Source organism: Aethalodelphis obliquidens, unplaced genomic scaffold, assembly GCF_003676395.1.
Source record: "Aethalodelphis obliquidens isolate GAN/ISIS:26980383/991018 unplaced genomic scaffold, ASM367639v1 scaffold3, whole genome shotgun sequence".
In the NCBI taxonomy this organism is placed as follows: Eukaryota; Metazoa; Chordata; class Mammalia; order Artiodactyla; family Delphinidae; genus Aethalodelphis; species Aethalodelphis obliquidens.
Genome location: NW_020837947.1, coordinates 21474985 through 21496257, shown reverse-complemented (window position 1 = coordinate 21496257; position 21273 = coordinate 21474985). Strand labels below are relative to the sequence as shown.

General features: G+C 40.8%; 1 protein-coding gene across 5 annotated transcripts in view; it reads right to left on the bottom strand.

The window, feature by feature from the left end:
* The window catches only part of HIVEP2 (HIVEP zinc finger 2), a 191667-nt gene that overhangs the window by 154776 nt on the left and 15618 nt on the right, over positions 1-21273 (bottom strand). Inside the window, exon 1 of one of the 5 annotated variants that reach the window (XM_027084877.1) lies at positions 10491-10573. The exons of the other annotated variants lie outside the window; for them this stretch is intronic. The gene's annotated coding sequence lies outside the window, so the exon portion shown is untranslated. Of the gene's footprint in view, positions 1-10490; positions 10574-21273 lie in introns of those variants that run through there. 5 annotated transcript variants of the gene reach the window in all.

Here is a 21273-nt window from a genome sequence, read left to right as displayed (position 1 = left end):
CAACCAATAGTTACTGTAAACTGGGGTAACTCAGTAATGCCTCCTCAAGCTACTGAGATGCATGCATTTGCTTACTCCTTCACTCTTCGGCTTCCCCATTGGCCTATATTTTGTTTGCCTTTTTAAGATCTTATGTCTGATCTCCACAGTTTGTCTATTTCCTTCTTCACTTTCAGGCTGTCCGCTATCACTCTTGCAATCAGTGTGCCATCCTTTACCAGCGACACTCTTCTCCTTCCCTCTAATGTACAGCTCCTGATCATCTCTAGAAGATTGGATCACTGAGCCAGTGAAAACTGAGACTCAAATAAGGACAAATAAGCTCCAAGTGATGGCTTATTAAGTGTTTTATATCACTGTGGTTTGATGAAATCGTGGCGTTCTTTCTGATGTGATATTTCTATTATCTTATTGACCCAGACAGGCATTTGAGAAGACAGTTTAAGCAAATGTTCTACCCACAAAATTTCCCACCTCTTCTCCCAACCCCTTCTAAAAACATTACAAAAACATTAAAAACCCCACACTTCTGCTTAAAAGAAATATATTTGCTGTCAGAAAAGGTTTCTTTAAGCAGAGTACTTGGAAATGGTATCATAACATATAGACTATGTTTCTCAAAGAGCAGTCCTCAAATCACCTGCATCAGAGTTGCCTGATTTGCTTCTTAAAATTCAGGTTTCCTATGCTCCTCCTCAGACCTAGTGAATCGTATTTATAGAGCCTAAGAACTTGAACTTTTTTAAAGCACCTCGGGAGCCTGTTGAGCATGATAAAGCTTGAAACCACTGATCTGAATAATCAAAGAGTGCTCATTGAAGATGTCAGGCTGAGCTTAAAGACCCAAGTCCTTATTTCACTATCAGCCTGTCACACTTACCAAGTGCCACCTTCTGCAAAGCACTGGATAAAATTAAGTTTAAAAAGTTTTTTAAAAATAACGCTGAAAAGCTGTCGCTGCCCAGGAAGCTTCTATTCTGACCAGGAAGACAAAACACAGACAAATGAAAAAGCTTTAAAATAGACACACGCAGCATTCAGGGGGAGCTGATGGGGACCCAGCAGCATTCCGCTGTATGGTGGGCAAACGAACATTGAGAGGGGCCGAGTCCAGGACTGAGCAGAGTACCACTGGAACCCATAAAGGAAGACTTCCAAGACAAGCGTGGGGCAGAACTGAAAAGGAGAGATTTTCAAGCGCGAGCCTCTGAAGAGGTGTAGGGGTTGCCAGAGGGCACTTAAGATCAAGAAGAAAATACGTATCATCATATCTCTTGCTGCCATAGAGAAATGCCCAGATGCAGGGTTAGCAAAACCTTAGACATTGTTTGGGCGAACCTTGAAAATGAGCTTTGACAAATACATATTATCTTTTGAGGCAGACAGAGGAGGTATTGTTATGCCCAGTCTATAGATGAGGAAACTAAGAATCATCTGAGGCCCTTTCCAGAACTGGTCCTTTCCTTCCATCAGAGATTCTCTGCCCGGCCTGACACTGCCCCAGGTAGAAGGGTAATTAGTTCATCACCTGTCCTTCAAAACAGCAAGCCATTCAAAAACATTATGTTTCTCCCTCCCTCCATTTCAAGAAGCCAGGGGGAAGATGTGTGTGTGTGTTTTTGTGTGTGTGTGCATGCACGCGTGCACACACCTGTGTGCGCATGGCCACATGTGAGCATACACGTATGCATACGAGTGTGTGACTAATTTAACTAACCAGTCATTATTTCTTAATAAAGAGTCACTGTACTTTAGCATCTCATGACTGCTCCAGCAGCACTAGCATTTATGACAAATTGTGTTGAAAAATAATCTCTTTGATTTGTGATCAAAATGACCACTCCAAATCGTCATACTGGCTTAGCTAGACACATCTTTCCTCTGGCTGTAGTGTCCAATATGATAACCACAGGTAGCTGTTTAAATTTAATTTAAAATTAACATTAAAGTTAAACATTTAGTCCCTCAGGTGCACCAGCCACATTTCAAGTGCTCCAAAGCCACATGGGGTTAGTAGCTACCCTGTGGCCAGTGCAGATATAGGGCAGTCCCATCGCTGCAGAGTTCCATTGGACACACTGCTCCAGAGTACCATTCCTTCCGAAAATACAACTACAGATCCCAATACAAACAACAGTTGTTATTTACATCTAGTTCTAAACATATGCCAACAACACTGACCAAACTGTGTTGTTCCCTTCCACTAAGCCTGTCCAAGTGCCTTGAGGAGAAATTCATAGCTTGCTCCTCAGACATCTATTAATCCCTTCTGCTCATCGTACTTCTCTTTTCATGGTGGTTTTCATCCTAGCTTGATAGTTATGTGCACATCATTCCCCCTACAGTGAGCTCCTCCAGACCAGCGGGGTCACTTGAGCACTCTCACAACCCAACTCAATAAGAGTTCCATAAATACAAGGTATATTCTTAATTAAAAGACTACTAAGGGGCTTCCCTGGTGGCGCCGTGGTTGAGAGTCCGCCTGTCGATGCAGGGGACACGGGTTCGTGCCCCGGTCCGGGAAGATCCCACATGCCGCGGAGCGGCTGGGTCCGTGAGCCATGGCCGCTGAGCCTGCGCGTCCGGAGCCTGTGCTCTGCAACGGGAGAGGCCACAACAGTGAGAGGCCCGCGTACCGCAAAAAAAAAAAAAAAAAAAAGACTACTAGGTAGAACATAATATTAATGGGAACATCCAGAGAATAAAAATATAGAAATGAAAGGAAGACAGAAAAAGGTCTAAAGCATGGTAAGGTTTTGTAATCATTACCAAGTGGCAACTGCTTAGATGGAAATATTGCTTGTGCTGCATATTTAGAAGGAGAAAAATCAAATTCTTTTAGGAGTAGGTCCGAAAATGTACTGAGCTGATATCATAAACCAGAGGAGCACTGGGCTACCTGTCAGCTACCCTACGTCAGTGTCATCAGCCAGCGCACAGAGACTGGCCCCAACCCCTGTGCAGGGTGACAAAGCCAGTGCTCTCAGTGACCTATGGGAATTGGACAGCATAGCTTAGGAGAAGCTTTTTCAATAAAGTTTGTATCAGTTTGATTCTTATTCATGCAATTACACTGTCCTCAAAACCTCAAGCCTTGGGATTCAAATGAGAACCCCTTCTCTCACTCTGAGAACTTCCTCTGGACCACTAAAAAAAAAAAAAAAAAAAAAAAAAAGTAAATTTCCTTCATGTTATCATTTGGATAGTTTCAAATAATCTAACATATGAACAATATCTGATATTTTTTAAAAGCCTGTTAGGGCGGGCTTCCCTGGTGGTGCAGTGGTTGAGAATCTGCCTGCCAATGCAGGGGACACGGGTTCAAGCCCTGGTCTGGGAAGATCCCACATGCTGCGGAGCAGCTGAGCCCGTGCGCCACAACCACTGAGCCTGCGCTCTAGAGCCCACAAACCACAACTACTGAGCACGCCCAGAGCCCGTGCTCTGCAACAAGAGAAGCCACCGCGATGAGAAGCCTGCACACCGCAATGAAGAGTAGCCCCCCCTCGCCGCAACTAGAGAGAGCCCGCGCGCAGCTACGAAGACCCAACGCAGCCAATAAATAAATACATTAATTAATTAATTAATTAAAGGTCTCATTAAAAAAAAGAAAAAACCTGTTGCGGGGGGCAACCCATGTATCAGGGCACACTGGATGTGTCTATGAAGATGGAAAAATTAAAAAGGAAAAGTTATCACATTTGTACTTCACCACTCAGGGTTTTATTTAGTCAACTTTAATTCAGTTTCCAGTTCTTAATTAAGCTTCAGGACACTTTCCCACAGGCCGTGGAAGCTAAAGATACCTTCAGGGCCACCTTAGGCCAGGGGAAAGGTAACTTCACAGGAAATGAAACCAGGCAAAAAAGCGAGAGCACAAGTGATGACAGTCGGAGAGATCAAGATAAGGGCTAGAGGGGGTGCTAAGGTGGCCTACAGAGGAAGCGAAACTTCAAACCCGTGTAGACGCATCATTTTCCACAAGAAAGTCACCCACTCCTGCCCCCACCTCACCTTCACCCCCATCTTCTTTGCTCATCATTATGGCCTTTCTTCATTTTTAACATTTTAGATTGATAAAAAGCAGCCAACCAAAAGCCCCACCCTGCCAAATGCTTGATTAGCCAAATCGCCAACGGCAAGTTGCACCTCCGCACACACCTTTTCTGCCACAACGTCCCCCAAACTTGGTTAACCTGGGGCCCTGAAACACTACCAGGCTCCCAGTATATGAACAAAGGCGCTGGGGAGGTGCTTGGACTTTGCAGTCGCGGTACAGGCGATGGAGCAGGATGGCTAAGCCCCCTGTGTTAGACTCCGGGCATCACTGCATATCCGTGTGTAACTCTGGGCAAGCTATTTATCTTCTCGGTGCCTCCACTTCCTCATCTGTCAACTAACGACAGTTACCATATGCCAGCAAATATAAGTTGTCCACCAATTCTAAGACATATGCATAGTTTTCCTATTTCAACATTTCTGAAGCCAGATGGTGTCTTGCTATCATCAAGAGCATCTTTCAATTAATTGTAGGGTTTACTGTTCTTTCTTAGAAATACATCAAATGCCATCTTACGAGTGATGGCACCTTAACGCCTATGAGATATGGTAGAACCTATTTCATAGGGGTTTTGGTAAAGATTAAATTTGTTAACATAATGTTAGTATTTAGAATAGTGCTTGGCCCTGAGTAAGATGTGCAATTATTATTAGTTAAATTTATGACTCTGAAAATGGATGCGGTCGTAAGATAAAATCCTCCTATTATTAACCATAAACTGTGTGTTAGAATGACGGTTAATGCAGAGGTGTGGGGAGGGATGGTGAAATACCTACTTAAACTCTGATTTATCCCCAGCCCTTGGCACTGTGCCTGGCACAGAGTAAGTTCTCAATAAGCAACTGCTGACTAAAGCAACTGAATGTACAACCCAGCCTTATTCATGCCACAAGACTCCTTGCAACAAACAAAACATCTAATATCCCTTCATATAAAGGGAAACCAGTAGGTGCATGGCTCTTTTTAAAGGCTGGGAACATTTTTCTAGATCAAGACTTGGGGCAGATTTTCTCCCCCATAACGGCCCCTCTACTTCGACTGTCTGCAAATTTAAATCCTGAACCCCATCTGTCAAGGCCCAATTCAAATTTCATTTCTTCTAAGATGTTTTTCCCATCTTATCCTCCCTCTTTCTATTGCACCTTCACATTCATCTCAGCCACCATACTCACTTTATTTGGACCTCATGGGACAGAAGAACACTACCTGTGCTAAAATATTGTATCAGAATGGGAACTCTGTCTTAATTGTCACTGCCTCCCCTGTAAGGTCTCACACAGAGTCCATCTGCTTATATTTGAATTGGGGCCCCGCCCCACCAAAAAAAAAAGATACTGAAGTTCGAACCCCAGTACCTCAGAATGTAACCTTATTTGGAAATAGAGTTGTTGCAGATATAATTAGTTAAGATGAGGTGATACTGGAGTACGGTGGGACCCTAATCCAGTATGACTAGTGTTCTTAGGAGAAGATGCCATGTGAAGACACAGAGATACAGAGAGAACAGCATGTGAAGATGGAGACCAATATTGCAGTGATGTACCTACCAGCCAAGGAACCACAGGACTGTAGGCCTGAACCAGAAGCTAGCAGAGAGGCATGGAATATATTCTTCCTCATGGCCCTCAGAAGGAACCAACCCTGCTGACATTTTGACTTCAGACTTCTAATATCCAGAGCTGTGAGGAAATAAATGTCTGCTATTTTCAGGTACCTAGTTTACGGTACTTTGTCATAGCAGCCCTGGAAAACTACCATCTCTCCTCACTTTGAGGCTGTGACACTGGACTCTATTGTTGTTCTTCTTCTCTGGCCAGCCTTTTCTAATCTTCTTGGTGGGCTCATGCCCTTGTTTCAAGATTTTAAAAGTTGGGGATTCTCCAGGGTTGGCCCCAAGACTTCTTCTCACACTAAATATCCTCCTTTACATCCTTTCATCTACCCCAATTCAATTACCAATCTATCCTCTCCTCTAGATGCACGTGTGCAACTGGCTACTTGACATCTCCACATGGATAGTTCAAAGCCACTTTACACTCAACAAATCCAAAAACTAACATCACCACTCCCTGAAACCGGGCTCCTCTCAGGCCAATGAATGGCAACTCTGCCCATTCAAGTGCACAGGCCACACACAGGATTCAGTCTTGGCTATTTCCTCTCCTTCACTCTCCACATCCAATCCACCAACAAATCCTCTATTTCTCCCCACGGAAATTTCTCAAATCTCCCCGCTTTTCCCCATTCTCCACCTCCACCGCTCCGCTGCAGTGGATTAATCCAATGTTAACAACCCACTCCCTAGATTACTGCGATAGCCTCTTGACTAGCTCCAGATCCATTCTTGGCACCCTCCAATTTGTTCCCCAGCAGACTGAGTAATATTCACAAAGCAAATCTGACCCTTTCATCTCCATGCTCAAACAACTTCTTTGGCTTTCCATTCCATTCGTCTTAGGATAAAGACCAAAATCCTAAACCAAGGCTCTGCAAGGCTCTACCGACTCTCCCCCTTCACCTCCCTTGCTCTTGAAGGTGCTCCAGCCACAGTAATGCTCCTTTGATTTTGATGGGACCCATGATCCCGCCCATCACGGGCCGGTGTGCAAGCTGCTCCCTCCACCTGCAGAACCCGCCAACTCCCTTCACTTAGTTAATGTCTTCTCATCAGTCACTCTGGGCTCAACACAACCCTCCTCAGAAGATCTTTCCTTGCCTTCGCCAAAAAGACAGAGCTGCCCCGTTCTCCTCTCTCCTCGCACCTTCCTCTTCTCCTGCGTAGCACTTAAGCATAGTTTGTAATTATACAGTCATATGATTATTGGATTAATATGGATGCGTGTCCCCCACAAGGGCTGAAACCACAACTTTCTTGTTCCCACTGTATCTCCAGCTCTTAGAACAGTGTTTGGCATATAAACAGACATTCGATAAATATTTGTTAAGTAACTTAAGGAATAGTAAGCAAACATGATATATGTGTTGAAAGAAGCTACGGTGTTTTAATTGTCTATCATACTGTAATGCAAATTCTTTCTTTATATACAGTACTTTTTAATTTTCCAAAAGCTTCTATTCTAACCCAGTGGATATACAAAAATATTATAGGCAATAAGTTTAGTTTAGCTAAACTAGATTTTAAACATATTGCTTCTAATATGGTATTGTTAATACGTATGCTGCCACAAACAATTATTAATTTATGTCACTAAAAATTTCAAATCTAATTAGGTAACTTCTTTCCTACTCTTATTCTAATCGTCCACATATGAGTAGGTGAAAGTTAAGTAACAGTTTCATCTGTGATATGCTCTCAGTTTTGCCACCAATTCTTCCTTCTCCAAGATGATCAATCTACTTGATTTGAAAAATAAAATACGCTTAATAGTAGAAAAATAAAGTACTGGTGTTACATCTCCAAAATGAGAGTCACTTACTCATCCCAGCCCTATTAAAACATTTTCCTCAAATTTTCCTGAGTGCATGTCTTGGTGTGGTGCTGAGAAGGCCACAGCAACAGCCAGCAGAAGCCACATGTATGACTTCCCTGTAAAGCTCACCCACAGAAGATGGCAACGGGTATGAGTGCATGTGAACTTCAAATTGACAAATTTCATTCTCATTAACAGTGATGATAAAAGAGAATGTAACACATCTTTTCTAAATGATGGGGAAATGTTAGTATTTCAGATTTTATTTTATTTAAGGAGAGTCTTATGTACAACTTCCAATGATATGTGTACCCAACAGCTGCCACAAACCTTGGACATGATTGTACAAAGGGCAACAACGCTAAGCAATATCCCCAAAATAATCGTATCTGTGCATCAGATAAGCAAATTCTGTCTCTCAAATAGCTTCACACACTTTCTCAAAACTATAATATTTTTTCATAATTTTAACAAGAACACTATTATTACTGAAATGAAACTATCACAATAGCCTCTCTCCTCCCTTTTTCAATACTTTCTTCCTTCAACACCCCCCCCCGACCCTTCTCTTCACCATCCTATTTATTTTTTCTATTAAGCAAACTCAGAGTTAAAACTGCAACAGTACCCAGAGTTTTCATGGATGCAAATTCTGCTTCCTACTAGCTACATCTTCCTGGGTCGTATACCCTACTTGGTCCTCTTACCTTTGAATTCAGTTTTGAATTTAGATTTTACTTTAAAAAAAAAAAACCAAAAAACCCTATTAAAGCACTAATAGACTAGATGCCTCCTAACTACAGCATTTGGGCATTCTGCATTGGCTTTCAACTCTGCAGGCCTGTGGCTGTTTCAGAATTGTCTCCCCAAGATTCATGCCCATGAGGTCATGCCCAGCTGACCTCTTTGGAACGTGATGCCATGAAGCACAGCTGTAAAAATAGAGCACTCTATAAGAACTTCTTATTCACCAATAAACACAATGTGCTTTCAATTTTAGAGAACTAACATGTTCATATCTTATAAGTACAGGGGAAATAAATGAATGAAAGAGCCTTAACTTACACAAATGTTTTTTTCTCCCATGACCAAGCAATGTAAAAACAAACTGACACATACAGGTTTCGATAATTTTGAAAATGAGGATGGCATAAAAGCCATTTAACTGAGAGAGCCTGAAGTCTCAGATTAAATCATTCTCACCATGATTTTTTTTAATATAATGTCTGTTATTAACACATTCATGTGTTTCTTCTTAGTATATAATTCCCTACATATTATTTTACTTTTAAGTCATACAATTTAGATTGTTTTATTTTTTAAAACATATTTTCCGCTTTGATTTAAATGTCTTTGTTAACTCCAAGTCACTGATCTATCCCTTTAATGCCATTTTCATTCACTCACACTGGATTTCTTAATTCCAGTGTATTTGCCATTTTTTTAAAAATTTTAGGTCTATAAAAACACAAGCAAAAAGAACTGTCAAAAATTATAAAGACCTTTAAAGTAAGTCAGCTCAACTCTCTTTTTTCATGAGATATGATCTAAATAAAGTAAATAAAAGGAAAACTAGAAAATAATAGTATGAAATGCATTTTGTATGAAATATATAAAATTCCTCTATCTTCTTCCTGATGACAGAGCTTTGATTCACCCATTTCAGAGCTTCATATTTTAAGATTTGATTATAATTGTGCTTTAAAAATCAAAAAGTGAATCTTACTAGATTCTCTTTGGCGAGGTCAGGGATGCGCTTTGCCAGTGACAGCTCAAATCAGGAACCGTCTACAAATATCTTCTAATTAAATCTAGGTCCACAGTAGTCTTCTCACATACAGGCCTTTTTTTCAAATCACATTGCTCTTAATGAAACACATGTTGTAATGCAGTTTATAGGATGGATAAGTTTATTATTATTCTATTCAAAGACCCACTTTTATAAATTTCCTCTTATTTTCCTTCTACAAATAAACTCTACGTTCAAACCTATTAACCTTTAGGAAATAAAACGCAATATCCATCATCTGTGCAAGAATAGTAACGTTACATGTTTAAATATTGATAATCATATTTAGTTTAAAAAAAATACCCTGACACAGCTCTCACTCCACTCCTTTCACATTTAGTGTGACTATTCTCAAGTAATATTAATAACTTATAAATAAATATATGCCAACTCCACATTGGTCAGTAATGTTAAAGAGCAAAGAATCTTGGTCCTCAGTGGAGGCAGAAATGTCTCAGTTACCTATTCACAGATGAAACCACAGGAGTTAAAAAACACTCTACATATTCTTTATTCTGGGTAAAAACAGAGACCTTTCAAGCACATTTTTATGTCCTTAAACATAAACTTTTTAAAAATTTTCTACAGTAGGAAATTTAGTTTCATCATATGAAGTTATTCTGTTCATTGTAAAGACACAGTAGTCAAATTTTCTATAAGCCCTGCAAACATTTCCTTTCACACTCATTTCACCTCCAAAGATAAGAATTATAGACCATTTTGCATACCTGCTACATAAGGTCACAGAGTTACAGCTAAAAAGAAAGTCACAAACATAAGAATAATGTCCCTCCTGTCATCTTCTGCTGCTTATTTGTCACTTAGTTATCTTGGTATCTCCAAGAGTCCTGGCTTCTAAAGGTCAGGGCACTCAGAGCTGGCCTTGGTCCAGTGGCTCACAGTGCTACCATTTCCCAGGGAGTTCCAGTACTGTTCCACTCTTGTACCACCCAGGTAACACGTTCCCATTCTGGATTACCACCACTAACAAACTGAGGACCCACCCCCCAAGGCCCATACCAGAAAGAGAGCTCATTTGGCTATTCCCCAACTACCAAGAAACAAATTCCCAAATACATCTTAAACTTCAAGACTTTAGGAGCTGGATTATTGTTTGAAATAATTTTTTTTTAAAAAAGTGCCCTTAGAAAAAGAAAAGAAACTTAACCACTAACAGGGAGAAAGACTTTTTAAAATCAGATTTACTAACCTGGATGAGAGTAATTATCAATCCCATCTGTTTCCAGTAATTTATTCATTCATTCACCCATGTATCCAGCAAACGTATAACAGCTACAGTAAGGAAGCAGGAGGGTCAGTCATGATAAAGAGGTGTCTTGAGGTTTGAATTCAGACTGCCTGTTAAACGCAAGCTCCAAAACACACTAGCTTTGCGACCTTGGACAAGATACTTTATCTCTCTGTCCTTCAGCTTTTTCACCCTTAAAATGAGGAGACTGAAAGTCCCACCTGACAAGAGGATAAAGATTTAAAGATATGGATTAAATTAACACACGTAAAGTGCCTAGAAAAGTTCCTGGCACTCAATAATTTTTATTGTTAGTTATCACTATTAACTAAAAGCTTGATCAGATTCTAAAGTTACAATGATAAATAAGCTCTATTGCCCGGCTCCCAACTGAAGACGACAATGGAGTGGGGCCATGAACTAACTTTGAACTTGTTTATCCTAATCTGAAAACACTAGAGAAAAAAGGATTTTAAACTTCTTTTGGTAATTCGAGGATTTAATCCTAAATCAGAAACTTCTGTGTCTAATTTAAATATCTTCCCTACACCTACCAATAGTAGGAGCTTAAACAGCCATTCACACGAAATAGCAAATGATAGACAAAAAATAAATGCCAGCCACCTCCTAGTTATTAAATCACTTTTCAGTTTTTATCTTACTTTAACTGTCCATAGCCTTTGGTATTGACACTCCCTCCCTCTTTGGGGAAACCCTGGCTCCTACGATATGACTTTCCTGGTTGCCCTCCTGTATCTCTGGTCCACATCTTCATGGCCTGGTCTCAGCTTGCATCTCTACCCTATTTTTCATGAGCTCCCAATTATCCTTTAAGCTTCACACACACTAAACTACTTAGGATTCCCCAAACTCCCCCATGCATTCTCAAACCCTCACCACACTGTTCTAGAGACCTACTGACCCTCAGAAAAGCTGCTGAGGGAACGGTTCACCCCTCCCCCAAGGATGGCTTAGGGCTCCTTCCAGGTCTTCTCACCCCCTACTGCCTTCTATTTTTGCACTTATTCCACAATATCCTAGTCCTTGGATTACAAGTCAGTTCCCTCGCTAGACCATGATGGCTTTGAGGGTAGCGATGTAAGCTTTCAATTATTATTTGATAATATATAAGTAACTTAAATAGGTAAATAAGTAGACTTTTAACAATTTCCTCCTTTCCTAGTATGTATTGAGTGCTTATGATAGACCAAGTACTTTACATATATTAACTCATTTAATCCTCAGAACAACCTTTGAGATCCGTTTTAGGAATTACCCCTGTTGTACAGGTGAGGAAAACTGAGGCTAAGAGACATGATGCAACTTTCCCAAAGTCACACAACTAGAAAGTGGCTGAGGCAACGTTCAAACCCAGGCAGCCCAGCTCTGAAACCCACACTCCTGGTCATGCTCTATACTGCCTCTTCTCTAGCCATAAACCTGATTAAGCAACAGAACTGGCTCTCAACAAGGATGATGAAATTTACATCCCTAGAGCATTAAATATAGATTTTTTTTTTTAAAGACCAACTTGTCTCTGGAGGCAAAGGAAAGACCAGATGACCACAGCATGCTCCTTCCACTACTATATACCTTCTCTCATTATTTTACATACTCATCCATACTCTCCAGAAAACGAAGAAACATGTTTTAATATAAATTCTGCCCAATATCTAACACACTGAGTATTATCAATAAATCAATAATTATGAACAACTGCATCACTGATAAGGACAAATATTTATAAGTTAATACTTAAATAAACACGAACTGAAATACAGCTGACACCATAAAGAAAAGAATAAAATAGAGAGGTGATGCTACCTATTACATTTCCCATTATGTTAGCTTCAATCTTCCACACTCTATCAGAACTTTTACTTAGCCCAACCCAACCAAGAGGTTATATTCAACACTTTGGAAAATACTTTTTTTTTTAAGGCTATTCATATTCACTTCCAAATAATATTCTAGTTGAGATACTTTATTGGATGGAACCCAGTCTGTTTTTCATTCGTTGCACCTCAGAGAGACAGGGAAACTAAGACCCACCATCAAACCAATGCTTTCAGGAATAAAATATCTAAGTTTCCAAGTCCTATACTCAAGTTACTCATTTTGTCACAAATATTTATTGAGCACCAAGATCAGCTACATAATTTACAAAGCCCAGTGCAAAGCAGGAATACAAGACCCCTCGTTCAAAAACTAAGAATTTCCAGGCAACAGAGCATTAAACCAAGCTCAGGGGCCTGTGGGACTGCACAGGTCACATACCCACCCACGAAGCTAGCCCTCTTGAGCCCCTAGATTCTATGCTGGGCACCATCCTAGGCACTGAAAGTAGAGAAGTGGCCTTTTAATCCACAATCCCCAATTCCAGAAAGGTTCAAAGGCAACATCAAAGATCCTATTAGGCAAGGAATGGTCAAAGAGAAATCATGTTTAAGAGCTCAAAGAATCTTTGGATCTCTTACTGGTATGTAGCGCCTTAGGGTTAAGTGCTAATAAAAATGATTCAAATTCAAGTGGACTGATCTTTTGCTTCACTGAAGGTCTTCCTTTGTAAATCAATAGGTCAATACGTTTGTTAAAAAACGATTCTCCTTAGATGAAAAAGGAGGACTACGCATGATCAGTACAGTAAACAAAGCACCCGGGCTGACGATATTGCTAAATATCATGCTTCTTTCAACATTTTTCAACTTACTAAATGCCTACTGTGCCTCTACTATGTGTTTACACCTCGTTGAAAAAAACCAAATACTGTCTCATATTCGCTGAATTCAAACCACTGAACAAAAAGAGGACTCTGAAATTACAGCCCAGAAAGAGGAAACAGCGTCTAAAACATGAGAGATAGTGGCAGCATCTTAGTATCTTCAATGGGCACCTGTGCCCTGGGCAACTGCTCTGGGCAGGGCCCTGTTCTAGGCCTTGAGGAATCAGTGAGGACAAGACAAACTCTGCCCTGGCTTATGAAATTCACTGGGAAAGGCAGACAGTAGAAAACAAATTTTTTTTTAAATACTTTTTTAAATATTTCAAATTATGATTCCAAGATATAATGGATTGCATTTATTCTAGGATTTTCCTCCAAGAAGCACAAACTTCTCCGCTGAGAAATAAACGATTTATTCCTCTACCCACCCTACTCAGATTTATAGTTTTGTTCACTATCCAGGCACAAAAGTCTCCTGCCACATAAAAAGTAGAATCTACCCCCCATAGTAGATATATTTGTAACTCCTATATGAATCAAGTTATATATGTTTGGACCACAATTACAGATGAGGTGTTGGGTTTGGGTTAACATTATAAAAAGGCAGATTCTATGTACAGTCCATAAGAATGCCTCACACAGTGGTTTTTACAAAACAGCACGCTAATCTCCTGGTTGTTATGCGATTTAATTAATGTGTCTAAGAATCCTACTTGGCACCCCCAATGAGATGCTGCATAAAAACTGCGGATTATTGCTAATACAGATCTGGAGTAATTGACCCTTATATTAATACTGCTAAATAAATACTTCCATAATACCAGTGCTATAAATGTCCAAGCTCGGTTTAAAAGAAGTTAAATCTTATTACAAAGCAAATAGGCATAATGCAGGGGACCCAACTCTATTGCGTCCACAAAGGATTGAAACTAATTTCCACTTTAACAGTTTTTCTTGTTATTTCAGATATTCCTCCTGTGTAATTTTATTATGGGGGAGAGATGGGAAAAAAGAATCACATTAAAAACACACACACACAGAATCTTGCATTAACATATTGCTTTCCAGCTTTACAACACATTTTCCCTCAAACCATCCCACTTGCCCCTTGAATCCGTTTAACTATTGAGAGCAAACTTTAATGGAGTCCACTCTCTTTGGCATAATATGGAGCAGTCACAACTTCCCCTCTGTTCTTAACTTCTAACTTTATTTCCTTTAGAGGGTCACTGAGAATATCTGTACAAATATTTTTGTGCAACTCACAACCAAATAAGAGTGCTATGAAAACAACTTGAATGAGGCTCACATGGTAAAAAGAGAGGATATTTATATTATATTTTGTCAAAGGAAAAAGCTACCTAAAAAAGATGTAATGTTTAAGTGTATAGCTCTTATTCCAAGGGTACTCAAATACTCTTTAATTCCCATATTGCATACATCAGCTGAAAGCATCCCTAGGGAAATGACATGGTACCACATCCACATCTAATGATCCTGCGGGAATATTTTTAAAGGAAAATATTTAGGCAACGATTGTAGAAGCATAGGTCAGTCATTAGCTTTGTGACTCAGTTTGACTTAAAACATGTTAACAGTGTATGTGCCAGTTCAGAATGATTTTCTAGGTTTACTATGAACTACTAAATCATATTTTCATCTATTAAATCCTCTCTGTCAAGTCTGTGATGTAAGAAACCTTAGCAGACCTCCCAGGGAACCCTGGCATTTTGACCGTGGGACCAAAGGCACAACCTACCATTACAAAGGCCACTCGTGAGTCGACCAGAGAAGTAATCACAATCATGACCACCCAGCCGATGTTACTATTACTCTTCTTTACCATGCTCACTAGTATAGGAAAGAGGCAAGATTCATGTGACTAAATAATAGATTATTATTGAACACTGATTCTAAAATGTAACTCAAAAGATCATTAATGCAAACTAAAACACGTGTTATTAAAAAGGCTGGATTTGCTTGGCTTCAATTTTTTAAGCCTATCTATAGCAAAAAAAAAAAAGTAGAAAAATAGTTTAAAAAAAAACAAAAACAAAAAAACCCTGCATCTATAATTTGAGCATAGTAAATCCAGGGCCACAGTACTGCTCCTAAATTCACAAGATCATAAGCATTTTTTCAAATAAGATTCACGACCTAAATAACAACGATGAAAATCATAAATACTGCGTCTTCTTGTAATGATTCTGTCTCGAAGAGTATAAGGGCACGACGCTTGTGCTTTGCACTAAACATCCTATCTTTGCTTCCACAACAAAGTAAAAAGGTGACAGAAGTAGGGTGAAACAAGAGGTTGCCTTTAGGGCTTTGTAAAAAGAAAGATGGTACATTCTGTCAAGGCAATGAACAAGTCCGCTCAGGCCCTCTGCAGCCAGCATTATTTAGCACTATCCGCCCCAAGGCTTCTGGTCCAGCGGACCGGGGTTCTCTATGATGCAAGTGCCGCGGTCTCCCCCAAGGCCTGTGATGCCCAATCTCCCGGCCTTTCCAGCACAGCGGAGTCCCCAGGCAGGCTCGGCAGAGGGAGCCTCGGCAAAGTCGGTGCCTTCTCAGGGTGCCCTGCCCCCGGGGGAGCCGGCGGCGCCGCAGCCCCGAAACTAGGTCTGGGCCGGCGCAGCGGGAGCACGAGCACGAGCCCCACTTTCTCCGGGCAGGAAGCGGGGAGGCCGAGGGCATTTCCTGTTGTGCAGCTGAAACCGGCAGAGACGTCACCGCGTTCACACTCTCTCGGGTGTCAGCGGCCCGGGGGGCCCAAGTTCAGCCCCTTACTGGGCGGGCGGCCCGGGCTCCCCGGGACTGCAAGGACCCCGGCGCCGGGGGCCGCGCGGGAGCCGCTTCTCCGCCTGCCCGGGTCAGCCCAGCCCGGCCTGGCCCGGCCGCTCGTCCTCCTGCTTCTTCCGTGGAGTGAGGGGAAAGGCGTGGGTTTCCAGGTGCTCAGAGGAAGCAGTTTCCTGGCGCAAGTTTCTTTTCTTAATTTTTCACGTAATTTCCCCCAAGATGACTTTTTCTCCAGTAGGATTATTTTTAAATAATCAAAAGTGAAAAGCATGTCAGTGTTGCTGCAATTATGTTTTCTCCTCGTTTGCCATCTCCTGTTTGTGGATTCCTCAAGTAACTGTCAGTTGTAAGAGGAAAAAGAACAGTTCTCTCCTGCACAGCTCCAGTGAGGTCAAAGAAGGCAAGAAGACACCCCTTAGACTTTTCTAAAAGCATATTCTGAACGTTTTCATTATTAAACACAACATATAAAGTCCTTTTACTTATTAGGTCCTAAGTTATCATATCTCATCTAATATTTGAAAAAATCAGTCTCAAGAATCAGTCTTGTACATATCCACTTTAACGGCACACAAAACTTTTGGCCAGAATGTTTTAAAATGGAAATTACCTATTCATATAAAAATAATGGTGATTTTTAAAGTTTCCTTTATCCAAAATTTCCAGCCTTCCATTTAGTTACAAACCACAAACCAGATGACAACCACGTGTAATTCCAGAGAAGCAGTGACTTAAGGTTAATAAGGGTTAAAAATGAGACCATAAGGTATTGTACAATCATTTTTAAATAAAAAGTGAATGAGCTTAACAAATTATAGATTCTGTTCTGGTGAATCAATGTTACAGATGTTATACTGTGCCAATATCTTTAACATTTGAACTAAGCAATGTTTCACATCAGGACATGGAATTTAAACATTTAGGGCTTTACCATGAACTTTAGGTGATAATGACATGTCATTGTAGGTTCATTGATTGTAATAAATGTACCACTCTGTGCAAGACTTTAATAGTGGAGGAGGCGTGCTGGGGGGAGGAGGGGAGGAGGGAGGGGGAAGAGGTGGATGGGAGCCAAGGGAGTATATGGACGTCTCTCTTCCACTCAATTTTTTCTTTTTTTTTTTTTTTTTTTGGTACGCGGGCCTCTCACTGTTGTGGCCTCTCCCGCTGCGGAGCACAGGCTCCGGATGCGCAGGCTCAGCGGCCATGGCTCACGGGCCCAGCCGCTCTGCGGCATGTGGGATCCTCCCGGACCGGGGCACAAACCCGTGTCACCTGCATCGGCAGGCGGACTCTCAACCACTGTGCCCCCAGGGAAGCCCTATTCCACTCAATTTTGATGTGAACCTAAAACTGCTCTAAAAAAATAAAGTCTATTTTTAAATACATTTAGGCTGCTAAAAGAATCATGATATTGAAAATGTGCACTGCATTGTAACCTATGGATTCACAAGTGAATGAATCTAAAGACTTACAAATCATCATCTTGATGCTTTCATGAAGTTCATCATCCAGGTCTACCCCTCCATGATAAAGAAGTTACTTTTTTTCATTTTTCGCCCACGCAGCTTGTGGGATCTTAGGTCCCTGGATTGAACCCAGGCCCACAGCAGTGAAAGCGCTGAGTCCTAACCACCGGACCACCAGGGAACTCCCAGAGGTTACATTTTTTTAAGTTTACTAAAATCTTCTTTTTTTTTTTTTACATTTTAAACATACATGAAAGACTTTACGATTTAGTAAATGTTAGTTGTCCTATCTGGGCATGTACTAAGGGCAATATGGAAGGTAACCTTGGCTTCTACTCAAAGTGATCCAAAGCCCCTGAGAACTTCTGCTGTCCTATTTTCCAAACATCTGAATAACACAATGGGATATTTTATCACCTAATAATATCAAAGTGGCACAGTTTATTAGAATTAACATTTATTTCACATATATTCCCTATCCCCATTTTATCAAGAAATTGGCTCAGAGAACACAGGACTAGCATAGACGTACGGACCTCAGATGGGCTCCTTCCAATCTTTTTGAAAAGGAATAGCAAACCCTTCCTATTTCCATACTCCTAACTCCAAACTAAAACCACCCCTTCTGTACTACATAAGATGTTCTTAGGCTAGCTTGGTAGCCAGCGCCTCTGTGATATGAGTGCTGGGAGAGGCCTGGGAAATAATCAAACTGTTATTTACTTAGTTTGAATACAGCAACTTTTAAACAACTTCCCTAGGCTTCCCAAGTTGTATCAAAGGATTCTCCATTGTAACAGTGTTTCCAAATGTGTTCGATCCTAGGAAATACTGCTGTGGTTGTCTGTCTGCTGGGTGATCTCACATCAACTTTTTTGTGTCTTTTTTCTCCTCATATCAATCATCCTTTTATCCATTAAATCACTGCAGTGATTCTTGTGTTTTTGATTAGAACATATTTTTACTTACTCTTTCAATCATCTGTCAATGGTATATAATTAACACTCCACAAGCTGCAAGTAACTGCCCAAATACTGTCTAAGCTCACTGAAGATTTTATTCAAAGTTCATGCTCTCTGGTTTATACTTAATTGCTGATGATGACACTTGGAAAGAATAAAAGAAGGACGACTAAAAATCACCCTATTTTATAATCCTAATTACATACTAAAGGAAATCAGTATTACCATAAATTTAGTATAGACTTATATGAAGACCAGTATGACAGCAATAAAATAAATCAACTTGTGAATAAACATATAATTGAAAATATAAACCATAATAATAAAGTATGAATTCTTTAGGTTCCTGGTGCTATTTTCAAATGCATCTCTTTTATATCATGAAAGAGAACAAGTAGACTGTGAGGATAAAAGGATGTTTTGCAGGATAGCATATTTTAGACTTTCTCTTTAGCAACTGCCAGAAAAAAATTTTTAAATGTTCCAATTTTGTGCTTTGAAGTATGTTATGAGAGTGAACAAATCCAACTTAATAAAATGTATTATCACTTCATTCAATGAAAAGGATTGAGACTTGAATTTTCCCAAGCTAATTCTTTTAAAACTCATTATTTCATTTAGGACTGGTTTCCCTTAGATGTGTAGTGACGAGATGAGAGTAATAGTGAGTTACTGCAGTAATTGTTTGGGTCTCCATGTTTCTTGAGATCCCAGTTTGCGACAAGAGGTTCCACATTTTCTTAGACTCTGACTAGTCTTTGATGTAACTTGACTGTGAAAGACTGACTTGTCTCACAAGCTGGCATCTCTAAAAATATACAGGCATCCTAAGTTTTTATCCTTCTCTCATAATATCCAATATTGAGTCTTTCTTCTTCTCAAATGGACATCTGCCAGTCATTTGTTGTTTTCCCAGAAAACTGGCTCCCAAAAAACGCAGTAACAAAATCATCAGGACGCTCTTCTTTCTCAGGTCACATCCTATTTCATTACACACTGTAGCACTGCATTGTTCCTCTAGAGCCAGAACTTTCCCAGGTCAGAGCCCGGCTCAAAATGAAATATCTGAAGCATAGTCCAATGGAGAGGACAGCTCACTGAGTGAACAGGAAAGTACAGGAATAAAGGGAGAACCTCTTTTTAAACACACACATACATACACACACACACACACACACACACACACACATGAATAAACCTTTCCTGAAAAACCTACCTGCCTACATGCTTCACAATCTGGTTCCAGTAAGACCATTTTTCTACTTCCGTATTTCCAAGCCCCATGATTTTTTCTTACAAATCACCCCACGAATTATAACCTTCTCTTTATTAAGTGGCCTTCAGCACAAATGACTAGTGCCTTGATCTCTTCAAGACTGTATAACCATACAAAGGACAGCACTAAGACAGTCCAAGAACCTACAGGTGGTTCACTCTCTCTAGACGACAGCAAGAGGAGGAATCATCACCTCATACCCTCGGGCTCTCCGTAAAAGTTAGTGTCTTCTTCAAATGGAAATATATTTATGCAGCACTCAAATGCTTAAGAACACCCTTCCTTTTCCAGCCTCCATCTACATTTAATATCTCAGAATTGGCCCTCGATAAAGTCTAAATAATAGTTTAAGTGCCCCCATGGCCTATCGTCAAGCACATTATTGGGACATCAGGGCTCCCACAGGAACTAAAGTGAGATCAAAAATTAGTGAACTGGACAAATTCTTTTATTACGACACCGTAGGTTTTTTTGTTTGTTTGTTTTCTTGCGGTACGCGGGCCTCTCACTGTCGTGGCCTCTCCCGTTGCGGAGCACAGGCTCCGGACGCGCAGGCTCAGCGGCCACGGCTCACGGGCCCAGCCGCTCCGCGGCATGTGGGATCTTCCCGGACCGGGGCACGAACCTGCGTCCCCTGCACCGGCACGTGGACTCTCAACCACTGCGCCACCAGGGAAGCCCGACACCGTAGTTTTTTATTCTCTCCTAGTTCCTCACAAAATCCTGTGTACTTCCTCAGAGACTAAAAGTGTGACTAGGGTTAAATCTAAAATAAGCTACTTTCCATAGTGGCTGCAAGGATTCCACCGTCAGAGTGCCCACTCAGAAAATGATAACCTTTGCTTCAGTAACATACAGTGATTAACTTTCAGTTATTGTCTGATACATCACTTCTACATACAGTGCCACTTGTTCTATGAAATATGCCCCCATCTAGGTACCCACCTTCTTTCCTATTCATTATGTGGATTAATAAGCAATCTGTGCAGGCAAATTAAAAGAAGAGAGTTTTCTCATGGACACTAAAGACAAGCTAGATCTAAATTAAGAATATTTCTCAAAACTGTGATTAAGATGCAACAAAACCCATGCAGGTACTGTCTAGATATTATTCTTAAAAGTAATACACCTGGGGCTTCCCTGGTGGCGCAGTGGTTGAGAGTCCGCCTGCCGATGCAGGGGACACGGGTTTGTGCCCAGGTCCAGGAAGACCCCACACGCCGCGGAGCGGCTGGGCCCGTGAGCCGTGGCTGCTGAGGCTGTGCGTCCGGAGCCTGTGCTCCACAACGGGAGAGGCCACAACAGTGAGAGGCCTGCGTACCGCCAAAAAAATAAAAATAAAAAAAAAAGTAATACACCTGCATGGACGTACCTCCCAACATTCTATATCTGCACTTTCAATTAACAGAAAACATAAATTGAAGAAAAGGTTAATTTATATCAAAGTGGTAACCATTTGAGCTAAACTTAGTATCAGTATGGCATGTCATTTCTATGGCCAAAAAGTGGGAAGTAG